Genomic DNA, 25,737 nt, shown 5'->3' on the forward strand with positions numbered 1-25,737 from the left:
AATAGTGAAAATCACAAGGTAATTTTATAGTTTTTTCATTATTCAATGACACTATTTTGTAGAAACTCAAGCTAGATAGCATCTTTTATGATTTTTAACTTAATATTTGAGTCTCTGCATTTACATAGTAAAATAATGAGCAGAAACAAGATAAAATAAATAATGGATAAAAAGGACATCATGAATGATTAAATTCAGAGTGGTAAACAAGATGAAGGCAAAACTTGCAAAATAATTATGGAAATAATTCTATGATAATATGAGTTACTTGGTACCTCAAATACAATGAAATTTAAATATGAAAATAAGTATTGCTTATAGAACACCATGTTCTATAACACCATGTTCTGGGTATCATTTACTCAGTTCTGGACATCCGTGTTACAAAGAACTTTATTTAGTGAAGACAATAATTTCAGTTTAGCTTAATATCTTTCATTATGTTAATAATTTGCCATGCATCCTACTAGATACCACAGGAAGAAAACTTAGAAAAGTGATATAGTAGTAGACAATACAAAGTTTTGTTAGATATGGAATGAAGTTGGAAGGAATATATTATGCTGCTTCCTTCTTTATATATGAAAATCTGAGTATACAGCAATGATACTCAGGGACAAAAACACAGGGAAAAAGTTAAATAATAATTTTCCTTTTCATTTATATTTCCAAGCAATTGACCCATACATGTTTCAGTACCCTCATAAGGAGATAGTGCTGTAAATAGCATTTATTGACATTCAGGAGTTCACAATTCTTTTTCTTCCCAGCTGTTTTATAGCATCTGCAAAAACAGAACCTAAGGAGAATGTTTTTCATTCTTTGCAATTCTCTTTGACTTATCTGGAAGACATTCACCAGCCTCCCTCATATCCTTTGGCAGCAGATAATGCATTATAGCCACCTCATATTAGGAAAAAAAAGTATCTGTGAAATATCACAACAACTCTATGTACCGTGTCTTGCATAATTGTAAATGTGTTTGATTTTGGTACCCTGGGTATTGTATATTCATTTATCTGAATTAGGGAAGTGAAGGGGAACAACAAAATGATTAGAAAAAGGGGGAACCAATGCAACAGCGATACTCAGAAAACAATTTGTTTGAAATGATCTGTACAACTTGGGGGGTATTGAAGGGAGGGAAAATTGGAGAAAAATGAAGGAGTAACAAGTTCTACAAGAAATGTATTCACTGCCTTACTTATATAACTGTAATCCCTCTGAACATCACCTTGACAATAATAATTTTTTTTAAAAAAGGATAGGAAATGATCTTGATGAGAAATTTGGAAGAGGAGTTATTATTTGAAGCCTAAGAATAATTGAAATAGTAATTAAATCTGTTTTATTATCTTAGTTATACACTATCCCTTCTGTAAAGAGAAATTTGCTATAAACATTTTATTTAATGTATTCAGTTTGCTAATTGATTTTGACAAAAATGTAGTATATAAAAATACTGTCATGGAATAATGATTTTTGTTTTCTTCTTAATGTGATAGTGTTTTATGTACCAGACAAGATTTTAAATAAACCATGCATGTTGTCTCTTTTTAAGCTTTAAATTCAAAAACTAATAAGTTTGAACAATATTTAGAATAATTAATTTATGCCTAATAAATATAAGGTGGGTGATTTTTGCTTATAATAATCCCAGTGAAGTACTAGTTAATACATTTTATTAATTTATTTTTATATTAATTTATTTATTTATTCATTCAGTTATTTATGTCAGTTGTGGGGCTTGAAACTGTGGCTTGGGCACTATCCCTCAGCTCTGCAGCTCAAGGCGAGGGCTCTACTGCTTGAGTCACAGCACCACCTCCGGTTTTCTACTGGTTTATTGTAGATAATAGTCTCATGGACTTTCCTGCCAGGGCTAGCTTACAACTGTGATCCTCAGATCTCAACCTCTTTAGCAGCTAAGATTACAGGCATGAGCCACCGGCGCCCGGCTCAATACTACATTTTTTTAAAAAAAATTTTATTGTGAAAATACTGTACAAAGGGATTACAGTTACATGAGCAAAGTAATGAGTATATTTCTTATCCAGCATTGTTGCCTCCTCCTTTGTTTTTCCCCTACCATCCTTTCCCTCTGACCTTCTCAGCTACACCCCCATCCCACCTCCCACCCCTCACCCCCAACGAGTATATGATAATTTTGATAGTAGCTTTATATTTTCCAAGTGATGCAAAATGTATCTCTCAAAGCATGTTAATTTGAAGATCCCCATGAACATGACTGAGACAAAGGAACCTTTACAATATTAGGTGATTATAGAGGACAGTTTATTGTAAATTATCTGATAATTATAATTATTTTCTTTGTTCCTTTACTGGGATTTAAACTCAGTGTCCCTAGACATTGTGCTATGCCTTTGTTTTAAGAGTTATGAATTTGCTTTTATGCTGAAGGCTCACATTCTACCACTTGAGTCACAGCTTTACTTCTGGCTTTTTGGTGGTTAGCTAGAGAGCTATCTCACAGACTTTGTTTCCCGGGGCTGGCTTGGAACTAGATTATCAGATCTCAGCATACTGAGTAGCATAATATTACAGATATGAGCCAAAAGGGCTCAGAGCAAAAATTATTTTGAATTTGAAACATTCAACTGAATTTTTATAACACGTCTTTTTAAAATATGTTTTTATTCTGCTTGACTCATACATATACTAGATATTACAAATAAGGGAAACCATGGGACCTATGTTTCTTTGGGCCTGGCTTACTTCACTTAATATAATTTTTTCCAAGTTTTTCCATTTCCTAACAAATGGGGCAATGTCATTCTTTCTGATGGAGGCATAGAATTCCATTGTGTATATATACCACATTTTCTTGATCCATTCATCTACTGAGGGGCATCTGGGTTGGTTCTATATCTTAGCTATGGTAAATAATGCTGCAATAAACATAGTTGTGCTGGTAGCTTTAGTGTGGTCTTGTTTGTAAACATTTGGGTAAATGCCCACAAGTGGGATTGCTGGGTCATAGGGGAGTTATGAGTCAAGCAGAAAAGGTCAGATAATGTGATGTCAGGAAAATGAACCCTTAGATGTGTATTTTAATGTTTTTTTTTCTTTCATGCATGTGTTTCTAACGCATTTATAAGATTATCTCTTTGTTGCTTTGTATGTCCCTCCCCCACAGTATAACCCCTGCTTTCACTATATTTGATGTCAGTATAACTTGTGGAGGAGATGGGGAAAAACCAGTTGTTTAAGGATACAGGTGGACCTGTTGCAACAATGAGAAGCACAAGTTGTCATGTCCAAAATGAGCTTTACAACGTCGGTGTGGGGAGGGAAGGGGGGGAAGGAGAAGAATTGGGATTGGGGGAGAGGGGGGAGGCTGGGAAGGGATGTGAAGGGTAAACAAAGGAGGAGGCTGCAATGCTTGGTAGGAAATGTACGCATTATCCTGCCCATGTAATTGTAACTCCTCTGTACAGTATGTTCACAAATAAAATAAAATTAAATTAAAAAATATGTTTTTATTGTAAAAATGCTGTACAAAGGGGTTACAGTTACATGAGCAAGGTAAAGAGTACATTTCCTATGTAACATTGTTGCCTCCTCCATTATTTTCCCCTTACTTCCCTTCCCTCCCACCTCCACAACTACCCCCCTATCCCCCACCGAAATTGTACAGTTCATTTTCAACATAGTGTTTTGTACATCTCATTGTTATAATGGGTCAGCCTGTATCCTTATTTAAGCATTTTGTTTTTTTCCTTTCCCCTCCCCGAATTAGAGAAGTGTATATACAAAATGCAGGGCACCAGAATCATATACAGTGAATATAGGGGTTATACCGTGGGAGAGGAACATACAAAGCAACAACAAAATCACATGGTACATTATAAAAATAACACATGGTTTTTATATAACAGTTTTCTCTAATTTTACACATGACAGTTTAGCCAGTTTATAATATATTTGTACAAGAAAGATGTTTCTTCCATTTCTGATAACTATTATGTTAAAGAAAGAAAATATGAATATATATGGCTGCAAAAGAATTTTAATCAGTCTGATCGTACAAATAGTACTTATGGTACATTGAATGAATATCATGAGAGAATGAATTTAAAATCTTGAGTCTTTGTTAATGATTATTCATTTATTTTCCTGTGTAATTTTGTAAAAAATGTTGTAACATAGAATTCACATTTATTGATAGACAATTTCTTATCTACTTCTTTACTAAATGAACTGCCTATATGACATGTGTTATAGGTCATTGATTATAAAGTGGCAAACTGCTATTCTAAGCTTACAAACAGTAAAGCTAAATTTGTAGTCAGTACAAGTCTTTACTAGTTTTGTTTTTAAAATCATGCTCAATAACTATTTTGGAATTTATTTTGTAAAAGCACTATTTTGGAAAATGAAGAGTAAATTTGGCTTATTCATTTTCATCATTATAAAATGAATGAAAATAAGTAAAAGGTATAGAATATAGATATTTACCAAAGTGGGGTGGCTAATATAATACACCTTTCCTTAACCAATTTTATACTTTCATCAAAAAATAATTTATACAAAATGAATCCTTACCCCAGATTCAATTATTCATTCTTCATTGTTTCTGAGTATGATTCATTGTCAAAAATTTAAAACAATTGAAACATACAAACTACTTAGCTCAGATAATAGTAAGTTGATTGGCAACTAGATGGAGACTTACTTGAAAAACTGGTGAAATATATTTCTGTCTTTATCTGGGAGGGTATTTCCAGTGATAATATCCATGCCTGTGAGTGAACTGATTGAGGGAGTTGACTGTCTCTTTTACTGTTTAATATTCTGGAGGCTCTAGTGTAGAAGGCAGTTCCCAGGCATAGACAATATGCTCTTTTTGATAGCTCATCCTTTCATTGTTGCCATCAAACATGGACATCAAACTAGAGGTTCTTCTAACATTGACTGTAAACTTGTACCAGCCTCTCTCTAAGGTAGTATTTAAACTTCCTCTGTACATACTTTCCTGAATTGAGGTGAATTATTAGCCCTTGCTCTATGGTTTACATTGTCTTAGACTGAGTGGCCCCACTTTCCTCAGTTCTCAGCCTGTACACCACCATTGTAGGAAGATCAGTCTCTGTGTAATCCAATCCAGTAAACTCCCTCTTATAACTACATATGCAAATGCTTGCTTCTGCTTCCTTCCAGTTGCCTGACTAATACATTTCACTTTCTCATAAACTTACATAGGTGAAGCAAGAAGAGCAGGGGAAAAAATGCAGAAATATATTCACAACTTAAATATAGTAGAAAGAACTTTAGAATTTGGTCAAAGATCTAAGGTTTAATTAGGCATGTGAATCAAATGTTTTAAATGTTTATACTATCTTTAAAGTGCAGAGATTAATATCTACTATAAACTGTTTAGTCTTATTGTTTTAAAAAGTGACTGTTGAATAAGATTGCTATCAACTATAAGAAGGCAGATAATTAAATGTTTAATAATTTAGCGCATAGACGACAAGATTTTCTTTGTAGGTTGTCTTTATAAACATGTCTTGCCTTTCATAAAAGAAGCAAGATTTTAAAAATAAGATATTATTTTCAACAATCACTTGGTGGTTAGGTATAAGCGACTAATTTATACTTAGTTAATCACTTGTCTGAACCGTTTTTGTAGAACACGTGACTCCAAAGAGGAAAGAGAGTTTGTAGCCCTGTCCTATCCTACACCTCTGAGGTTTTTTTTTTTTTTTAAGGAATTCTGTCATCAGTCTGATGCAGGAATACTCATTCAGGAAAGGTAAATGTACCGGAGACACTGCTGACTGTGTGCTGCCTGCCTGGGGTGGAACCTGGTTTTGTCTCCACAGTCCAGCATCATTTCTACCAACCATCTGATATTGGTTCTCCAATCCTTCCCTAGTTTCTGAGAACTAACACCCTTCCAAAATGTAAGTATATATTTTCTGCCTAAGCTTCACAGTTGATGTTTGCTGTTTATGATAAAGCAAACCTGTGCAATGTAATTATCTGATGAGGAGTTTATTTTGATAGGTAACGTGTCTACAGTAATATGCCTAAAGTAATACTATAATTGAGGATTACATATATGGAGTTTTTTATTCTTCTAAAAAATATCTCCCTTTCTTCTCTTGTTCTGACCTTTGAAACATTTTAATAGGTTAATGCTATCTTTTTCAGGTCTGAGATGTCTTATATGATGTCTTGCCCTAAATGGAGCACCGAGTACACATTCTATCATTTCTTTTATAGCTCAGAATTCTAACAGAACTTAAATTCTATTATGTTAATCATTATCCTAAGAGAGAGGCAGTTAGAAAGGATACTTATCAAAGTAAGAGGACTCATACATTAATAATATATATTTTAGTGTCAACAGCAATCTTTTCACTGAAATACAGTACTTCATATTCTCATTTTATATGAGGGAATTGATGGTGTATTTCTGAGGGCTGATTTATTTGGCTCAGTGTCTATGAATCGATCCATTTTGGAACATTTGACAGAATAGTTGGTATCAAAATAAAGTTTTATACAGAACACATAAACACATTATTGAATGAAGAATGAACTGAGAGATCATAAGTTCTCAAAGATGATGCTCACAGCAAGAGTATTAAATTGCATAAAAATCAACCCACCAATGTAAAATACATCGTATAATAAAGGCTTGAGAGAAAAATGTACCATGAACTCAATTTCTCAGACATTGCTACGAGTGTAGATTCGCATCCTGCTGTTCTGTGAACAATTACTATGCCTGGAGGGAACTGAATGGATGCTGGCACCTATTGGTAAATGGAATAAAAGCCCAAGCTCATTCTCCTATCATGAGGCTCACATGCCATATGCTACAAACTAATACATTAAATCGCCATAATGAGGACGATAACACATTTTAACACTGCTTACTTACATTGCAAAAACACTAACACCATTATATAAATTGCCTGTAATTTGTGGAATGTCTTTGTTCATGCAAATCTTAAAAGTTTAGAAGAAAGCAGTAATATAAGAAATGTCCCATTGGTCTTAGTTAGCAGAGTATGTAAGGAACATTAAACTTTGACCTAAACACTATCTTCCCATAGCTATCTCCTCTCACTCTTGCAAACTGAATTTTGCTACATCAAAAAAAAATATGTAATGCAAAACTACTATTTTCTTTATTACACAGTATGATAATACATAGGAAATAACAAAGTTTGATACTGAAGAATCATTTATAATAGATTAATTGTTCTTATAAATGTTTAAATTGTAAAACTTTGACTTAGCTTAACACTATTCCTGTGTTTACTTAAATAAAAATATGCAAAATATGTAAAATGGCACGGAGTTTGAATCTGATGGTCAATGGTTGAGATGGTTGAGAATTGATATACAGAATACTTGGAAATAAGAAACCAAAATGAACTTTACAACTTTAGCCGCGGTGGTTGGGGCAGGTGGTGGGGGGAGATAGTGGGGGGGGGGGGTAGATGGGGAGTGATGGGAAAGGGAAACAAAGGAGGAGGCAACAATGCTTAATAAGAAATGTACTCATTATCTTGCCCATGTAATTGTAACCCCTCTGTACGATATTTTCAGAATAAAAATCTAAAAAAAAATTAAAAAAGAAACCTGCAGAACCACATTATCATTACATTTGAAAAATCACATCAAAATTATGTGCAATGTATAATGAACAATTCCTTTAAATGAAGAAGCAGCAAACAAACCTATCATCTATTAATTATTATTGATCACAGAAGTTCCATGGACATCACTGAAAAGTTGGAAGATGAAGGTGATATTATGTGGCAAGATAAAGATCAGTGTGAATGTGCTTTTTATAACCTAATACCTCTTCTCAAATCAGCCAGTCCACATGGTTCTACATTTTGCTATAGCCTGTAAAACACTCAAATACAGCATATTTTTTAACCATGGAACTTAAACCTTAAACCAGAGCCCAATACATAGTTAAATATATTTTTTAAAAAGACAAAAAAGATAAAACTTAAATGGGATGCACAATTTTTTTAAAGTCTCATGAAGGAAAATGGAAGCTTGGTAAGGAAGCTAGATGATGGAATGATGCATAAAGAATGCAAAGGATGTAGTTACATTGTAAAACAATAGTGTCAGATAATATAGGAAAAGACAATGAAGAGTAAGAAAAGCTATCATGTTAGCAATGAACATGGCTTATTTTATGAGAAAAGAGGCGTTATGGTCTGGGGAAATGCCAAAAAACTCATATGATGAATGTTTGGTAGGAAAGAGTAGCTGGCTCATGAAAAACATTGAAAAAGTACAGATGTTTGTATGTGATCTAGATAATAAGGAAATACTAGAGAAAACACAATTTCATTCAAAGCTAATACATATTAATGCAATTCCCAGCTAATGCCTGGCAATAAGCAGGATGTTATCTAGCTAAAATAATTTTCCCTGCTGTAGGGTTCCAAAGGAAGCTGTGTCTCTGGGAGTTATATCATTTTGCAGTGTCAGATACTATTAATATGTTTTGGTAAGGTATTTTTCATGTATCAGTTCGTGGTTTCTTTGTTAAGAAAATAGATTCTGCCTTGCTTAACAGTATTTTTAGATTTCAAAAAAAAGATATAAGCAACAACACAATTTCTCTTGAAGATAAATTCATAATTATTATTTTAAAACTATTTAATTGTTGTCTTGTCTATCAAAATACCTGAGCACAGTTGATAAAATATATAAGTACATATTTTCTTAAAGTCAACAAATTAGCATTTCTAGGTACGAACTATGGAATATCAGTAAATGTAAATCAATAACAAAGGCTATGTCACATATTTCTTGGATGTATTGGTCAGTTTTTCATCACACAAATACATGACATAACTCTAAGAAAATGGGTCTATTTTGGCTAATAGTGCTAATGACTTCAATCTGTGACTTTTGGGACTTGTTGCTTTGGGGGCTGTGACAAGGTAAATACACCATGACACAAGTAAAATGCGTCCATAAAATCCTAGTTACCCCCTAGCCAGAATTCCAAAGAGAAAGAGGAACAAAAGGAGGCTAAGATTTAATTTACCACTTTAAGGGTACAACCCTAGTAAACCGAATGACTTCCAGTTAGGTCCCAATGTCTCCTAATATTCCCATTCAAAGTCCAACCTTTTAAAACAGGGGCCTTCAGGAGACATCTATACCCAAACTATAATACTATATTTCAGGTCTCAGTAATCCAGAAAGACTTAATTTTACATTTATAAATAGGGAATATAAAATTTATATAATAGGAAATGGTCGACAAGTTTTAATACCTAGGCTAAAAATAATTTCCGTCTTTGGGAGAGTAAGTTGGGGTTCAGAAATGGAGGGACAAAGGGTAAGCAAATGCAACAGTGGTACTCATTAGACACCATGTTGAAAATTAACTATGCAACTTAAGGGTGAAGATGGGAGGGAAAAACAGAGAGAGCGAGGGAAAGGGTGACATTGTCCCAAAAGAAATATTCTCTTTACCTGGTATGTTAAACTGTAACCACTCTGTAATCACCTCTCATAATAATGTCAAAAGGAATATTAATGAAAAAAATCCAGCACTATTAAAATTACCAAAAATAAATGAACATCAGATAAGGCCTAAAATTATATCTTAATTAAAGTTAACAATAATATATGGACAGAAGTCCCAACTTAAGACCAGGGTTTGAACATTCTGCCTTTGTTATAGCATCTGACTTTGCCATAGTTTCAGTGTTTCATTCTAAATGGGTTATTATGACATAATATCATTGACTGAGTAATTTAAACATATGAGAATATATTTGACATTTCTGAAGACTGTGATGTCCAAGACAAAAACAAATTCAGTGACTGTTGGAGTTTGCGTTCCAACTCAAATAGATAGTTTGTTGAGTTTGTTTGTTTGTTTTGTTCTGTTTTTACTCTAACTTCATAGAAGGGAAAGATGGGTTCTACAGAATCTCTTTTATAGTGCATTAATCTCATTCATAACCATTTTCTTAGGATGTAATTACTTGATTTCTTAATATTATTGCCTTCTGAGTTAGAATTTCAACTTATAAATCTTTAGTGGCCATACATAGAAAAAACACAGCATGTGGTATCATGGTAAGAGTAGCTACAAACTCACCCTGCAGAATTTGGCTCTAGATCGGGCTCCTCTTCCATTAAGTGCAGATATTTAAAATTGGTATGCAAGATGAGTTTTGAGAGATAAATAGGCAAGGAATACCACAGCTTTGCCCTGGTAACTATTTCATTCAACTCAGGAGGGCCTAAAATGTTAAAAAGTCAATAAGCACAAATAGAGAATAACAATTTAAGCAAAATAAACTTGCTTAAAAATGATAATATATTAAATAGTTAACATATTTAATATCACCACAAGGATAAATTTGGAAGATAATTTATTTCTACAAGAGGAACACAGAAATGAGACAATATCAGATGCCTATGAAATTCCTGATTGGAAACAGCTGAAAATATTAATACTGAGAACCAAACTAAAGATAATTTAACCTTGAGGATGCTTAGAGCTGAGATTCATTATGGGAGGGAGAGCTAACATGGAGACAAGTGGCCAGATGCTTTGTAAACATGAATGTGTACCAGGAAATAAGAGATAAAATCTAGGGAAACTCAGAAGCTGCAAAACAGAGAATTTTTAGTTTTAATAGATTTGGGCATGCCAGAGTATATTTGTACATCAGCTTTACTTAAACTAGAGCATTCGAGTTAAACACCTCAAATTTAGGCTGGCTTTTAAAAATTTCATTTTCTAATAAATTTCCAAATGGTACAACACTTACTCTTTACAAGATAATACAAGACATGTAGGCCACCTGTATAATGGACACATGTAAGGCTGAGTGATTGACTAAATGAAATAAACACATTATAGACACTCACTCAAAGAAATACAGGGATGGGAGGATGCAGAAACAGATTATCACACAATAAAACCAATACAGAGTGAGCATGTGGCCATACAACTGTTGAATTTCTGTCTCATCTTCAACTTTATAACTCTAACTTCTGAAAACTACATTGAGATTTATTAACAAATGTGGACAGTAACTCAACTCTGTCTCACAGTTAAGCAGTTGTTTTTACAAGATAAGGTGGTTCCAAACTATTGTTTTTCAGGATTGGCACATAGACTGTGGCAAGAAGATATATTTGCATTGGGAGGAGCTATATGACTTGAGCTGGATAATTTTCTATCGAGAAGTGGACTTTAGACACACAAGTTATGACTTGTGTAGTCCTACATATGAATGACTTGTGTAGCTATTAATGGCTTACTCATTTGTAATAGACATTGAAAGTAAAGATGAGAAATTTGAGTAAAATCTTAACAAGCAAATGAATACACATATAACTGTGTGGATAGCACCTATATCCTTGTGTTTCACATTCATACTCAACAGGAAATGGCATTCTACTCTTTACAACCAGGTGAGCCAGGTGATCTTTCTAGCTATATCTAACAAATTCCTCTTCATCAACTTCCAAACTCATCCCATGCACCTCAAAAAATAATACACTAGTTATAGGCTTAAGGAATAATGTTCTATTTCCACAGCCATAAATCTGCCACATGAAAAGCACAATCCTGTGTCCTTTATTTTAGCACCATCCTCTAAAACATCTCTCAATATCAGGTTAAACATATTAGACCCTTCCTACCATAGAACGTTCAGTAATTCTTTTTAACTGGAATTGACCTTTACCTCAGAAGGGAGTTTATATTTCTTATTCTCTCAATGCTCCTGTGAGCATTGCCATCTCAGGATTAATAAGATCCCTGATTAACCAACACAGGCTCCTTATACCAAGGAAGCAACTTTTTGCAAAAGTAATATGACAAAGAACTCCTGAGCACAGAATCCACCACCTCTGTAGTGGATCACATGCAAAGCATACAACTGGCATACTGGAGTGATATAATAGATATAAAAGACACTATGGAGGAAACAGCTCAAATTAGTACAGTTAGAGTTCAAAGTTTCATTTTATTTTTCTATGTCTTGAATAGTTATACATGATGTTAGATCATCATTGGCTAATGCTCAGGTCTAGGTTCCATAGAATAGAAATAGGCTTCCCCTCCATAAGCAGAGAAATGCTTAGACCACAATGGAGAATGGCTGCTAGGGTTGATTCTAGTCTTAAGAACAAATTGAGAAGAATCAGTCATTAAGATTATATATGTAACTATGAGCTATAAGCCTAAGTATATGACAACAACCTAATTATAAATTTTGTTTTCATAGCCTAAAAGAATGAAGTCTATATATAGTAGAACATGGGTGATGTATTGTTCACATAAGAAACATAAATGGGATTAGTTTTTCATAGCTTATAATAAAAATGGTTCCATGTGAATGATTTATATGTGAAAAACAGAAGAATGGATCTGTAAAAGAAAATAAAAGAAGATAAGTTCTCAAAATGGGATTTGTTTCACACAAAAGACACAAAGAACAAAAAAGTAAACAGAAACACATATATACACATTTATATGAGGACACTTAACTTAAAAGAACAAATTACAAAAGTATAAATTACAATATTAAAGAATGCACTCATGGAACAAAAATAAAAGACAATATCGAAACGTCATTAGTACTATGGCTCAAGTAATGATAAACCAATAATAAACTAAAACCACAAGGGGGAAATTGATCAAAAATAAAAAATGATTGACATAGTAATAAGCACCAACAAATTATGCAAAATAGAAACTCTGTCACCATTAACCAAGGCATAAGTACTAAAGCACAATTAGATGCCATACTTACCCTTAAATGAACAAGAACTTTAAAACGTTTGACAATGTCAAGTACCAGCAAAGAAAGAGAAAAATAAACTTTGAAATCATCTTCTGCTTGTAGTGTGAAATAAAACAGCTGCGTTTTAGAAATCAATTTAGTTATATCCAGAAATGTTTAAGAGGCACTGCATCATTTAGAATGATTTTCAGGTTTAAGTAACTGCAAAACAGATTATGGTGGCTTAATCAAGAAAGAGTTTATCTCAGAGACATTAAAATGAAAATGATCAGGGCAGGTATCTCAGGGCCAGAGCAGTGGCTAACAATGTCCTCAAGGAACCAGACCTATTTTGTCACTCTGCCTTCCTTAAATGTGTGGCAGCTGCACCTCCGGGATCATCACAGTTGCAGACGAGATAAAGGTTAGGTATGATTGATCACCAGAAGCGGATGCTTGTATTTTACTGTCCTGGACAATTGCTTTTCTCGGCTATCTCTGAAGTTGAGAGAGCCCAAACGTAAAGGGTCAAATAAATCCCTCTACACTACTAGCCACTTCATAAGCATACTAATTTTTTTCAAGACCTTTTATTAGTACATAGTTTCAGAAGGGAGAGCAAATTTGTTATGAATATGAATACCTGAATATTTTATTATTCAAAAGTATGTTTAATGTTGTTCCATGGACCTAAAACAACTCAGGACCAACTCCAAAACTAAGAACTAAGGATCTGCATTGAAACAGAGTTGTAAGGACCCATGTGTGTAAATAGAATGTGAGAAACTCCACTGTGGTCAATGTCATGTAACCTGACATTCATATTTTATCTTATAAAAATGTGTAAATAGCCTAAATATCCATCAATAATAGAAGACATGTCCCCCCCCAGGGATAATTTACATTGCAGCTAAACTAAATATCAGATTATATGGGATTATTTATAGAAAATACCAAAAATATAATCCTGATTAAAACAGACAACATGCAAAATTACAACAATAGTATAAAATTTGTATATTTTTATATATGTACAATTATAATGAATTGTACTTATTTACCAAACATTATAATGAATTGTGATTATTTACCAAACATTAAAATATATATTGTTGTAGAATGATCACTAATTTAACATAGATCATTGGGGATAAAATGGAAAGAATATGTAATTGAAAAAGAAGATAAACCAGTTCCTGCTCTATCTTATATTTTATTTCTTATGAAACTGAAACAAGGTTGTTAAACATTTAAGATCTGTATATCTATGTATATTTAAATTTGTGAAGTTAGTCTCCAAGTTTTTAAATGTTTTAAACATGTTGTATTTATTATAAGATAAAATGAATGAAGCTAATTATATGAAAGGGTAGTAAGGGTGTAACTCTTCATATTGGCAATTTGTTCTTGAATGATTTAGCAATAGCTGGGTAAAATGAATGCAATATTTATGAAGATTAAGTAAGCAGCATTAGAGTATCACTTGTAGCTAATTTTTATCATAGTGAGTCCAGAGCATTTTAGTGAATTTTAGCATTCTCCTGGAAATAATAGGAAACTAAGAATATGTGTGTGTGTTTATAACAAGCATGCTTCACAACTGCTAGAGATAAACAGGAAAAATGTTATGAATTGAAAAGTATGCTGTTTGTGAAAAAGGAACTGAATGTATTTGGAACCCACATGCCATTCTACCACCCTCTTATTGTCTAACTTTCCATCACTAGCTTTGACTTAAGTCAGGTAGGGTTTATTGTAGGTTCACTCATTTTGCAGACTGTACACCTGCTTGGAAAATTCACATTAAGCCTCTTGTCATGACAATTCCTTTATTTTTAGAATGCAACTTTAAGTGCTTACACTGGAAATTATCTCAAAATGTACACATTGTAGAAGACAATTTCTTAGCATATACTTCTTTACAACAGAAATAAACTTGATGATAAAAACACCAATCCCTTAATGATATTGCTGCCTTTACATCTTTCACATTTATTAGCCATAACATGAAAAAGCTAGTAGGGAGCAAATATAACTGAAACTCTGTGAGGATAACACACACACACACACACACACACACACACACACACACACACACACACACACACACACACACACACACACACACACACACAAGGAGCAGACTGAAATAATACCACAGTAATACCCCCTTGGTTTTCTGAACCTTTCACTGTCTTTACAATATCTTGAAATTAAAATGCAGAGGCATGTAGGGTTTTTCTACAATATGGATGTTTATTCTGACACTAGCCTCACCGACTATACTTTGCTCCTGTATTAGATGTTACATAGCTTATTGTTATAAGCTGATCTCTGAAGATTTGTCTGTCATTATCTGCACACCTAAATGCTTCAAATTGGGACATTCAGGGGATAATTAAAAAGGAAAACAAAAACTAGATTGTCATTAGTCACAGATAATATGTTCCTGTATCTAGTAAATGTAAATGAAACACTTATGAGCTAACAAAATAGCCAGATACAATGAAACATAGCAAATTAATAGCTTCCCCAAATTTTAGCAATTAGCAAGATTTTTCACACACACATATTTTATATGTTTTTATTGTAAAAATACTCTAGAGAGAGGTTACAGTTCCATGAGTAAAGTAATGAGTACATTTCCTATCGAGCATTGTTACCTCCCTTACCATCCCTTCCTTTACCACTTCCTCAACTCCTCCTCCCCCCAAGTTGTAAAGTTTGTTTTCAACATAGTGTCTTGTACATCTCATTGTTACAATGGGTCAACCTGTATCATTATTTCAGCATTTAATTATTTCCCTTCTCCCAAATTAGAAAAATTTATACAATATGCAAGGCACTGAAATCAAATACAGTGAAAACAAAGGCTATACCATGGGGGGAAGAACATACAAGAGAAACAAAAAAATCATACGTTTTAAGTATGTTAAAAACAATAGCAAGAAAGAAAAAAATAATGTCCCTATTTTGGATCTCATTTCAACTTAACATCATCTTATATGGTCATATGTACATAGCTTTTGGCCTTTTCTGCTTGCCCTAGACTTCTACTAGTTATTGCAAATTGGGCCTGGCTTAATTCACTTAATATAATTTTTTCCAAGTCTTCTCATTTCCTAACAATAGATGAACACTGCTAAAATTAATAATACACTTCAGAAAATAGGGCAATAAACAAAATGCCAGAATAGTGGAAAAAAGTATTTAAAATATACTGCTACAGTGTGGATAAAGTGTAAATTTGGGAATATCCCTAAGAGACTGGCATTTTGAAAATGTGGTCCATTGGGTGGTAATGTTGCGATGTAATGAGAATGTTACAGGTGATTTCTTAGTAGGAGATTATTTGGGTACAAGCCCTTGGAAGGTGTTAGATTTTATGGAACCCTGAGTTTTTCTTCAAGAAAGAAAGTCAGTTGTAAGAAAAGTCATATTCCTGCTCACACATCTTTCCTGGCCTCACACATACTTTGTCATAGTGCTATCCACCTTTAGATCCTCATAAAAGAAAAATGAATTCGGTTCTTTCAAGCTCCAAAACTCTGAGCTAAATGAACTCACTGCCTCATAAGTTCACCCACTTCAGCTTGTTTAGTTATATTAAATCCCTACAATTTGCATCAGGAATGTCCTCTAAATGATTTAAATGCTTATTCTCAAGGAAGGCCACATATGTGGTAGAAATGATAAAGTAGAGGTTATATGTCACTGAAAATATGCTTTTAAAATGGAGTGTGAGACTCCAGTTTCCTCCCATCCTTCTTTGGTTTCTTAACAATAGAGTGTACAGTCTTGTTTGAACATGTAGTCTGTCCTGATGTCTCACCACCTTACGGTAAGAACAGCAAGCCATAAACTGAAACCTCAGATTGTGAACCATAATAAACCTTTGCTATATGTAACTTCATTAATTCCAGCTATTGTTTTTTGTTTTGTTGTTTGTTTTTTATTTTGTCAGTCGTGGAGCTTGAATTCTGGGCCTGGGTACTGTCCCTCAGCTCTTCAGCTCAAGGCTAGTACTCTACTAGTTGAGCTACAGCGACACTTCTGTTTTTTGGTGGTTTATTGGAGATAAGAATTTCATGGACTTTCCTCTCCGGGCTGGCTTTGAACTGCGATCCTCAGATCTCAGCCTTCTGAGCAGCTAGGATTACAAGTGTGAGCCACTGGCGCCTGGCCCAGCTATTGTTATACAATAGTTAATACAATTATTCTAAAATAAATATGCAATTGCACCAATCTCCTTAGCAGTTGTGATATGAATAGGGTGAGGTGGAGACATGCTCAATTCAGAGTATTAGTTGGTAAAAAGCAGCATTCAAAATATCTTTGTAAAGACATAATACATGATACATTAATATAACATCTTATTATACATATATAACATCTTCATAAAGTTTGCATGCATTTTTATTTTTTTATGCTGTGTACATTCATAAAAGAATGGACTAATCCATATCAAACAGTTTACATTGGATCATTGTTGACAAATAGAAGAATGAGAGGGGAGAACTTATTTTTGTTTGTTTTTGTTTTGCCAGTTCTGGGGCTTGAACTCAAGAACTGGGCACTGTTCCTGAGCCTCTTTGTGCACACGGCTAGCACTCTACCACTTGAGCTACAACTCCACTTCAGGAATCTTCTGAATAGCTTATCAGAGATAAGAGTCTCACAAACTTTCCTATCCAGTCAAGATTTGAACTGCAATCCTCAGATCTCAACTTCTTTTTTTTTGGGGGGGGGGATCCTATCGTGGGGCAAGTACTCTGGGTCTGGGCCCTGTCCCTCAGCTCTTCAGTTCAAGGCTAGCGCGCTCTACCACGTGAGTCACAGCACCACTTCCAGCTTTTTTCTTTTTGCTTATGTGGTGCTAAGGAATCAAACCCCAGGCCTCAGGCATGCAAGGCAAGTGCTCTATCACTGAGCCACCTTCCCAGCCCCAGATCTCAGCTTCTTAAACAGCAAGGATTACAGACATGAGCTACCGGTGCTGGGCAGGGAGAACTTTTTATGTGTCACATCGCTTTTAATTGCTTGATTTTTTTTTTATGACAGTATATTACAGTTTACACTAATGAATTAACACATAAAAATCCAAGTAAATGTGTCATATAAGAGAATGTGAAGGAATCATTTTTGAAATCCTTGGGTTGTTTTATGAGTCACTTGAAACATGTTGGTTGTAGTAAGCCTGGGGAGCTGAGGAGATGTTGGTCATATAACCTAAGTTGGTCATATTACCTAAGTTAATAATTTCAAGAGAGCTATTATTCGACCTGTTGACTATTGAAAATAGCAAATTATGTACTTGAACATTGCTGATTGTAGATGATACATGTTCTTACCAGGGGGAACAAAAGGTCACTTTGGGGTCATATGGAATAATGGTCCTGAACATTGTCAACATGTTTGATAAGGATACAATGATGGAGAACTGCAAGTATGATGGAGAAATTTAAATGGAGAATGTATTTGTCCTTACAAGGAGACAGAGAAAGACATAATTCCAGAGAGGAAAAACAGATGCAAAGATAGAATATGAGTGATGTGTCACTGAGCCACAGAATACTAGAAAAAAATAATAGTAACCATTGAAAACTATAAAGCAAGGAACAAATTTTCCCCTAAAACATCTTGAAGGAACCAGCCCTGTAAAAAAAATCTTGATTTTTAATACTGAAAGACTGATTTTGATTTTCTGGCCTTCAGAGATTGTTTTTTGTGTAGGTGAAGCAACCAACTCTATGGTCATTTATTATTAGAAGAAAGCAAATGTAGACAAGAAAATTTTACTGAGAGAAATGCGACACAAATACCAGGTAATTTGTGAGGCAGAAAACCTATAAGACTCAGTATATTTGTCCACCATGGTGTGGTTAGAGCCAAACCTGATAGAGATAAATAAATTGATAAACAGACAATTATCAAGTGTGTATATGTACATTGCTTGGTATAGATGTGTAATGAGAAATGCACTGTCCATGTTCAGAGAATTAGCAAGCAGGAAAGATGAATAAACCATGGAGTGAATTTAGACAGATATTTTACATAATTATTGCTTTGTCCATTATTTTCTCAGGTGATTGAGAGAACTAGGATGAAATTATGACATTAGCCATAAGAAGGAAAGAAATCTCTCTCTCATATAGGAGCCCTAGAAAAACCTTAGCTCAAAACAGAAAGAAGCAAATCAGAGCAATTATATGCTTTAACAGGTAAAGGTTAAACTGTCCCCATTGCATCTCATCTGGAATTTAAAGGAGTGGTCTTGTGCTTTGTTCTAGGTAGGGAGGCCTGGATTTCAGGTATCAAAAAAAGAAGCTCACTTTATTTCTTTAACTAGAGCATTATTCTAACATTAGAACACACACACACACACACACACACACACACACACACATACACACACACACACACACACATGCCATATCGTAAACATCAATGACAAACTGATATTCATAGCAAAACTCATGCCATTCTGCTTCTAATTATGCCTATAATGGCACCATTGATCCTTTTCTAAACTGCATAATGGAAAGATAAAGAAAAATTTATGTACATGCACATACACACAAATTTGCATACTTGTTCCGTACCATATTTGGCATTTTATAAAGGTTTTAGAAAGATAATCTACTATTCAATATCCACATTTGTTTTTGTGCTGTTGTATTGGTTTTAAAACATAAACTTTTGGAGATAAGGGTGGTATGTGTTCTTGTTAATCTTCTCCAAAGCCATTTCTGTGTCATGCACACATTATACACTAATTGGATTCCTGTTGCATCTTTAAAAACTAATTTCAAAACACTAAGTAATCAGAGGCTTTGTCTTCAATACAAGACATTGCATCAGCAAAAAGTGTTTATTACTCAGCCACCTGTGTTCTGCACAAAGCAATTTAAGCAGACGCAATCACTGCCCTGAGGAACTGTCTAAAGCCAGTGCCATTGTAACATTCAAAGACTGTCAGACAACTGCACTAATGACAAACACATGCTACTAACAGAATTTTTTTTTTAATGAAAGCACTCAGTTCAGGAGGCTTTCTTTCTTTTTTTTCAAGTCAAAAGATGAGCTAGTGTTTCAACCTGGAAAAAAAATGTAACATGAGAACTTACTAAATATTCAGTCAACATTGTCATGCTAAATAATGCATATAACAATTCTATTGAGAGTTCATACATGGAAAAATTAAAACACAAATATGGTTTCTTGATAACGTACATTGCATGTGATACCATTCCTTAAGAAGTGGACATCTCTTTCTTAAACCCATTTCTATATGTTTTTCTGCAGTTTCACTGGATTGTAACATATTTCAAGTTACAGAACAAAGGAATTTTTTTTTGGTAGTGGGGTTTGAACTCTGGGCCTGGGCGCTGTCCCTGAGCTCTTCAGTTCAAGGTGAGTGCCATACCACTTGATGCACAGCACCACTTCCAATTTTCTTGGTTAATTGGAAATAAGAGTCTCACAGACTTTACTCGCTGGGCTGGCTTTGAACTGTGATCCTCACATTTCAGCCTCCTGAGTACTAAGATTACAGGCATGAGTCACTAGCGCCCAGCCAAGACTGCTTTTTATATATTAAATTTCATCTTGGTTTCTGGAATAAAATATAGACATAAATGTTGATGATGATTTAGAATGAACTGCCTAATAGAATACAGGGATTGGATTTCTACAGGAAGTTCCTATGTATAACTTTTCTTATCAGGCCCAATATTTAATATTTGTAGAGGGTTATGATGGTTTTCCTTCTATTCAGTGAAGAAAATGTTAGATCACCCTGCCTCTTTCTATAACACTTTTTCAACCTATAAATTTTTCACCTTGTGCTTTGTGGCTTCCTTTATCAACACTTCTTCAGGACAAAAATTTAAACATTATAAAAATGATTCAATAATATAAAAGAAAAAATGATTAAATGATATTCAAGATATTGAAGGTAAGTGTATTTGATTAAACAAGTCCATTAGACTTGAGTCACAAGTTAACTCTTTAATTTTAGGAGGTATTGTTTATATAGACACATAAATGTAATAGGTACTGATACTACTACAGTTGTATGTGGTGGTGGCCCTCAGGGAGTTAAGAGAGCAACATGCTGTTCTTAGACCATGACTCTCACACTCCTAACTGTGTAGAGACAACCCAGCTAAAGCAATCACTTTTTAAACACCTGTATTTTTTCTCATTAAATAAGGTTTTCTTGACATAAAGTCTTTTATTATCCCTCCATATGAGAACAGATTAGCATAAAATCTAAAGCATTAGAATGTTTGTGGAATCCTTATGAATCTATCCTAGGGAATCAGAATCATGGCATTTCCATCAATCTATGGGAAAGTATTGGTTAATAAAATTCTGAGTTTGGAAACTCATTCAAGTTAAATTCAATTGTTCCAATCTATTCAAAATATTTATGATAATGAAAAGCAGATACATATCAGGATACAAGATTTAGAAAAATACCCTATGCGTTTTCTATTTTATAGGTTTTTTGAGAGTGGGGGAGTAAGAATCATAAAGAGTCTACATATTGTCTAATATTTCACAGTCAAGACAAGAAAATCCTCACCACTCTCTTGGAACATGTAAGAGAGATTGTTGTATGATCACATTGCCTTAATTTACAACTTCTGTAATAACTTTCAACAGGAAGCAGAGAGTGACAGAGACAGAGGCAAGAGAAAGGAGAGAGTGACAGAGGTGGAGATAAAGATGTGGGTAATGAAATACACTGAGAATTACATGGAATGAAAGACAATAAAGAGGAGGAGGGACTAGACTCAGAGTGAAAACAAAAATACTTCATTTAAAATTTCTGTGATAGGCCCAACAATTTAGCTTATGTCATGTCATACTCTGCAGCACCTGTCAGTGTTACATTATTTGAAGAAGGTTCCTTGTAGATATGCTAAAATTTAAGGATTAATAGATAGAGAAATATCCTGGAATGTTGAGATAATCATTCAATACAACCATACCCATATTCATCAGAAGAGAGCAGTGAGAAAAAAGAGAAACAAGGAGAAAAAAGAGAATTAGGGATGAAGCTGGAAGACATTAAACTGACAGTCAACTGTTCAACTGAGTGATGGAGAAAGAGTTAAAAGAATCCCTACGAGTTCCAAGGTTCATGCTTGGATACCTTCTGTGGTCTTCAATCAGATGAACTACTACATTTTTTGCACATACTGTTTATACCATAAAAACCTAAAACATCTTGAGTGATAGATACTTTAAATGAAAATGAAATTTGTTTATTTATTTGTTTGTTTGTTTGGATGACTGGGGGTTTTAGCTCAGTGCCACATGCCTAAGGCAATCCTGCATCCCTTTTTAACATTCATTTTTCTTTTTCTTTTTCAAGTCTGGTCCAATTTTTGTTCAAGGTTTTCCTGAGTCTGTGATCTTCCTACTCATGCCCATAGCTGTGATGACAGACATGAGCCACAATACTTTTAACATTTATTTGAGATGGGTCCTTAAGCTTTTGTCAGGCAGTTCCAAATGGCTGTCTGGAACTTGAGAGTCTTGTTGAGTTTAATGTAGTGGTTCTAATATTCCTCAAGACTATATATTGATATGCAAATGAATTTCTAAGGTCAATGACTTCATAACATATGAGCAAGTTACACAGCTTCTGTACAGATTTTTCTTGATCTGACAGTGATGTTGTATTACCTTAATGCTTGAGACAATCTATGCTCATTTTCCAATTTAACCTTAAAGTATTATTATTAATGCCATTTTGTTCACATACTGAATTACAGTTTCTGACATTTGAGTGTGTCCTATAATCAGCATCAGAAGAAGTACACTATATGATAATTAGATTCAGAGGTGAAGATTTAGTAGTGGTTTTAGTGGAAACCCAGGGGCAAACTCCAAATGCCTGTATCTACTCACCATTTTTTGTCAAACTAGTTGTATTTTACAGTACATACAGCACAGGTTTGATATTTAACATAAAGTCCCTAATGCATGCTAAAAATGTCTTCAAAATGCTAGCCCTACAATTCAGCATTGAGGTATAGTTTGTTTCTTTTTAATGTGTAGAAAATTGTTTTGCCACACAACAAGCAATGCAATCAAAGGAAGTAGAAATTGCCACATTTCTGGGTGTAAGATAAACCCTTTCAAAACTAAACATTCATAGTTTCTTGGTTATCATTACTGAGAGAAAATTGATCAAATGTAGAAATGTTCGGCTCAATCTTGAGCAAATTCAAGAATGAACACCCAGCTAAATATGTGGAAATACATTAAATCCTGTTATACCATTCAGGTATACCTGTGCACATTCCTCAGTGTCAAACTCGTTAGAGAGTTATATAATGGAGAATACTTCTTCTCTGGGCGGGAAAAACATGAGAATCTTTGAAGTTTATAAACCCACATTTTCAAGGATCTTTCTGGATTCTAACAACAACACCAAATTTTAATACCTATTTCCATTCCTGTGACTTTCCATGACTTAAAATATTTGTAGCCAGGTTCAGGCGGCTCATGCCTGTAATCCTAGCTACTCAGAAGGCTGAGATCTGAGGATTATGGTTCAAACCCAGTCCTGGCAGGAAAGTCGGAGAGACACTTATCTCCAATAGACAACTAGAAAACCAGAAGTTGCTCTGTGGCTCAAGTGGTATAGCACTCACCTTGAGCTGAAGAGTGTAGGGACAAGCTGGGAAGGGTTGTGAAGGGTAAACAAAGGAGGAGGCTACAATGCTTGGTAAGAAATGTATGCATTATCCTGCCCATGTAATTGTAACCCCTCTGTACAGTATGTTCACAAATTAAAAAAAAAAAAAAGAGTGCAGGGACAGTACCCAAGCCCAGAGTTCAAGCCCCATGACCAACAAAAATAAATAAATAAATTATATATATATATATATATATATAAATCCCCCAAAATTGATTTGATATGAGAAATCTACTAATTTTATCTGTATTATATATTGCATTCTTTCATTGCCCTACACCATAAACTATCTTCTTAACTCTTTCTCTTGGTGCTTTTAAAGTCCTTACTTGCTATATCAAGAGAACTTCATGAAGATGGGAAGACAGAAGCATGTGCTAAAACTTACCATGCTTATCAGATACCCTCCTTCTTTTCCAGTTAATTTCCCATTGGCAAAAATTTCTTACTAATCATTCTCCTTAGAAAGATATACTCTCTGGTCCTCCCTTATTATAGAATTGTGAAGGTTCCATCTCCAAGGAGATGGACACTGCTACCAGGCACTTTATTGTCTTTAATACCAATCACCCAGATGATTTTCGTAAGCTAGGATTAGCAATGTTTCTACCTACAGCCACCAAAGCAGAATATTTACCTAAATGATGCAAAAATTAGACTTAAAAATTTCACTTCTTTATCCTATTCTGTGATGTTTTATAGATGCTGATTTAAATACAAATAACCTGTAGGTAGATTAAATCCCCATGCAACTCCTGCTTCCCTAAAACTTATTTTAATGATTCTATATAGAATAATTCCAGCCAACTTCTGCAACTTTTCAACTTTGTTTTACTGCCTAGGAATGTTAGTACTGTTGTTTTTCATGGATAAGAAGTTAGTCATTGCAAAAGAATGAGCTATGCAATGTTTTGTTTTTTTTGTTTTTTGTTTTTTTTTGTAAAATGTGGCATCATTGTACTCTGGTTTCTCTTCAGATGGTATAAATCTTTTGTGTATTATTAAAATATGGCTTCAGAAGTCCTAAAAATATACTAAAAATTGTCCATCAAAATATCCTACCAAAGTTATACTGAAAGAAAAAGAATCCAGTTCATGATTGTTCAACTAAAGATGTAATCTAAAGCTGGGCATCTGTGGCTCACACCTGAATTCCTAGCTACTTGGGAGGTTGAGATTTGAGGATCACAGTTCAAAGCCAGCCCAGGCAGGAAAGTCCATGAGACTCTTATCTCTAATAAACCACTAGAAAACTGGACGTGGTCCTGTGGCTCAAGCGGTAGAGCACTGCCTGGAGCTGAAGAGCTAGGGACAGTGCCCAGGCCCAGAGTTCAAGCCCCAAGACAGACCAAAAAAAAAAAAAAAGATGTAATCTAAAGTAGACATAAATGACTTACCTATGTAATCCCAGCTTTTCAGGATCATGGTTCAATGTCAGTGAGGGCAGAGACATTTTGGAGTCTCATCATCAACCAGCCAAGCTGCAGGAGCAGCTCAAGTAGAAGGATACCAGCTGTGAGCAAGAAATCCAGTGAGTTATAGCCCTAAGTTTCAAATTCTGGTAAGAGAGAAAAACAGCACAAAACAAAGTAACAACAACAAAAATGTTCTATATGAGTCAGAGAGGAATAGATTTTAAAGGAAGTTATGAACAAAGGAAAAAAATGAGAAAGAATCTGATAAAGAAACCATTATTTTGTACTAATTTTAACATAAAGAAGTTCACAATGCTTGGCCCTGAATTCTTAGACAATAGTAGGCAACTGGAATCAGGTAAAAATACAAATATGATTTTCATTCTAGTTTTAATATTTCCTTTCCCAAGAAGAATCTGAGTGAGATTTTGCAAGTATATTAAGAAATAACCAACTAACAACACACAATCTTTCCTTCTGTATCTCCATGTATCCTTAAAATATTTCATACTTTACCCAGCAGCAGTAAGGAAAGAATAATGGTGCTTCTGAAATTAGCATTGTAATTTAGAGAACAAGGTAGATGATTAGAACTTTATGAACATTAATCTAATCAGGATCAAGCTAATCTGAGATCATGGGATTTGTTTCAACATCTGTTGAATCTGTTTAGCTGCGAGGTAAATTAAGGAAATAAAGAAGTACGGATTGAAGAAAAGATGTTGCAACAGTAGAAAGGACAGTATTATGAAAAGCAAAATAGATATCAGAAAAAGTAGTCAAAGTCATATGTTTTTTCATAATTTCCTGAGATTGCTCACTTCCCAGACTCCCT

The 25,737-nt window shown here is 34.2% G+C and overlaps 1 pseudogene; it reads right to left on the minus strand.

Moving 5' to 3' along the window:
* The window catches only part of LOC138814308 (serine/threonine-protein kinase Nek4 pseudogene), a 43,023-nt pseudogene that overhangs the window by 11,857 nt on the left and 5,429 nt on the right, over positions 1 to 25,737 (minus strand).

The sequence above is a fragment of the Dipodomys merriami genome, unplaced genomic scaffold (genome assembly GCF_024711535.1).
Source record: "Dipodomys merriami isolate MVZ:Mamm:240054 unplaced genomic scaffold, mDipMer1.0.p SCAF_6, whole genome shotgun sequence".
Taxonomy (NCBI): Eukaryota; Metazoa; Chordata; class Mammalia; order Rodentia; family Heteromyidae; genus Dipodomys; species Dipodomys merriami.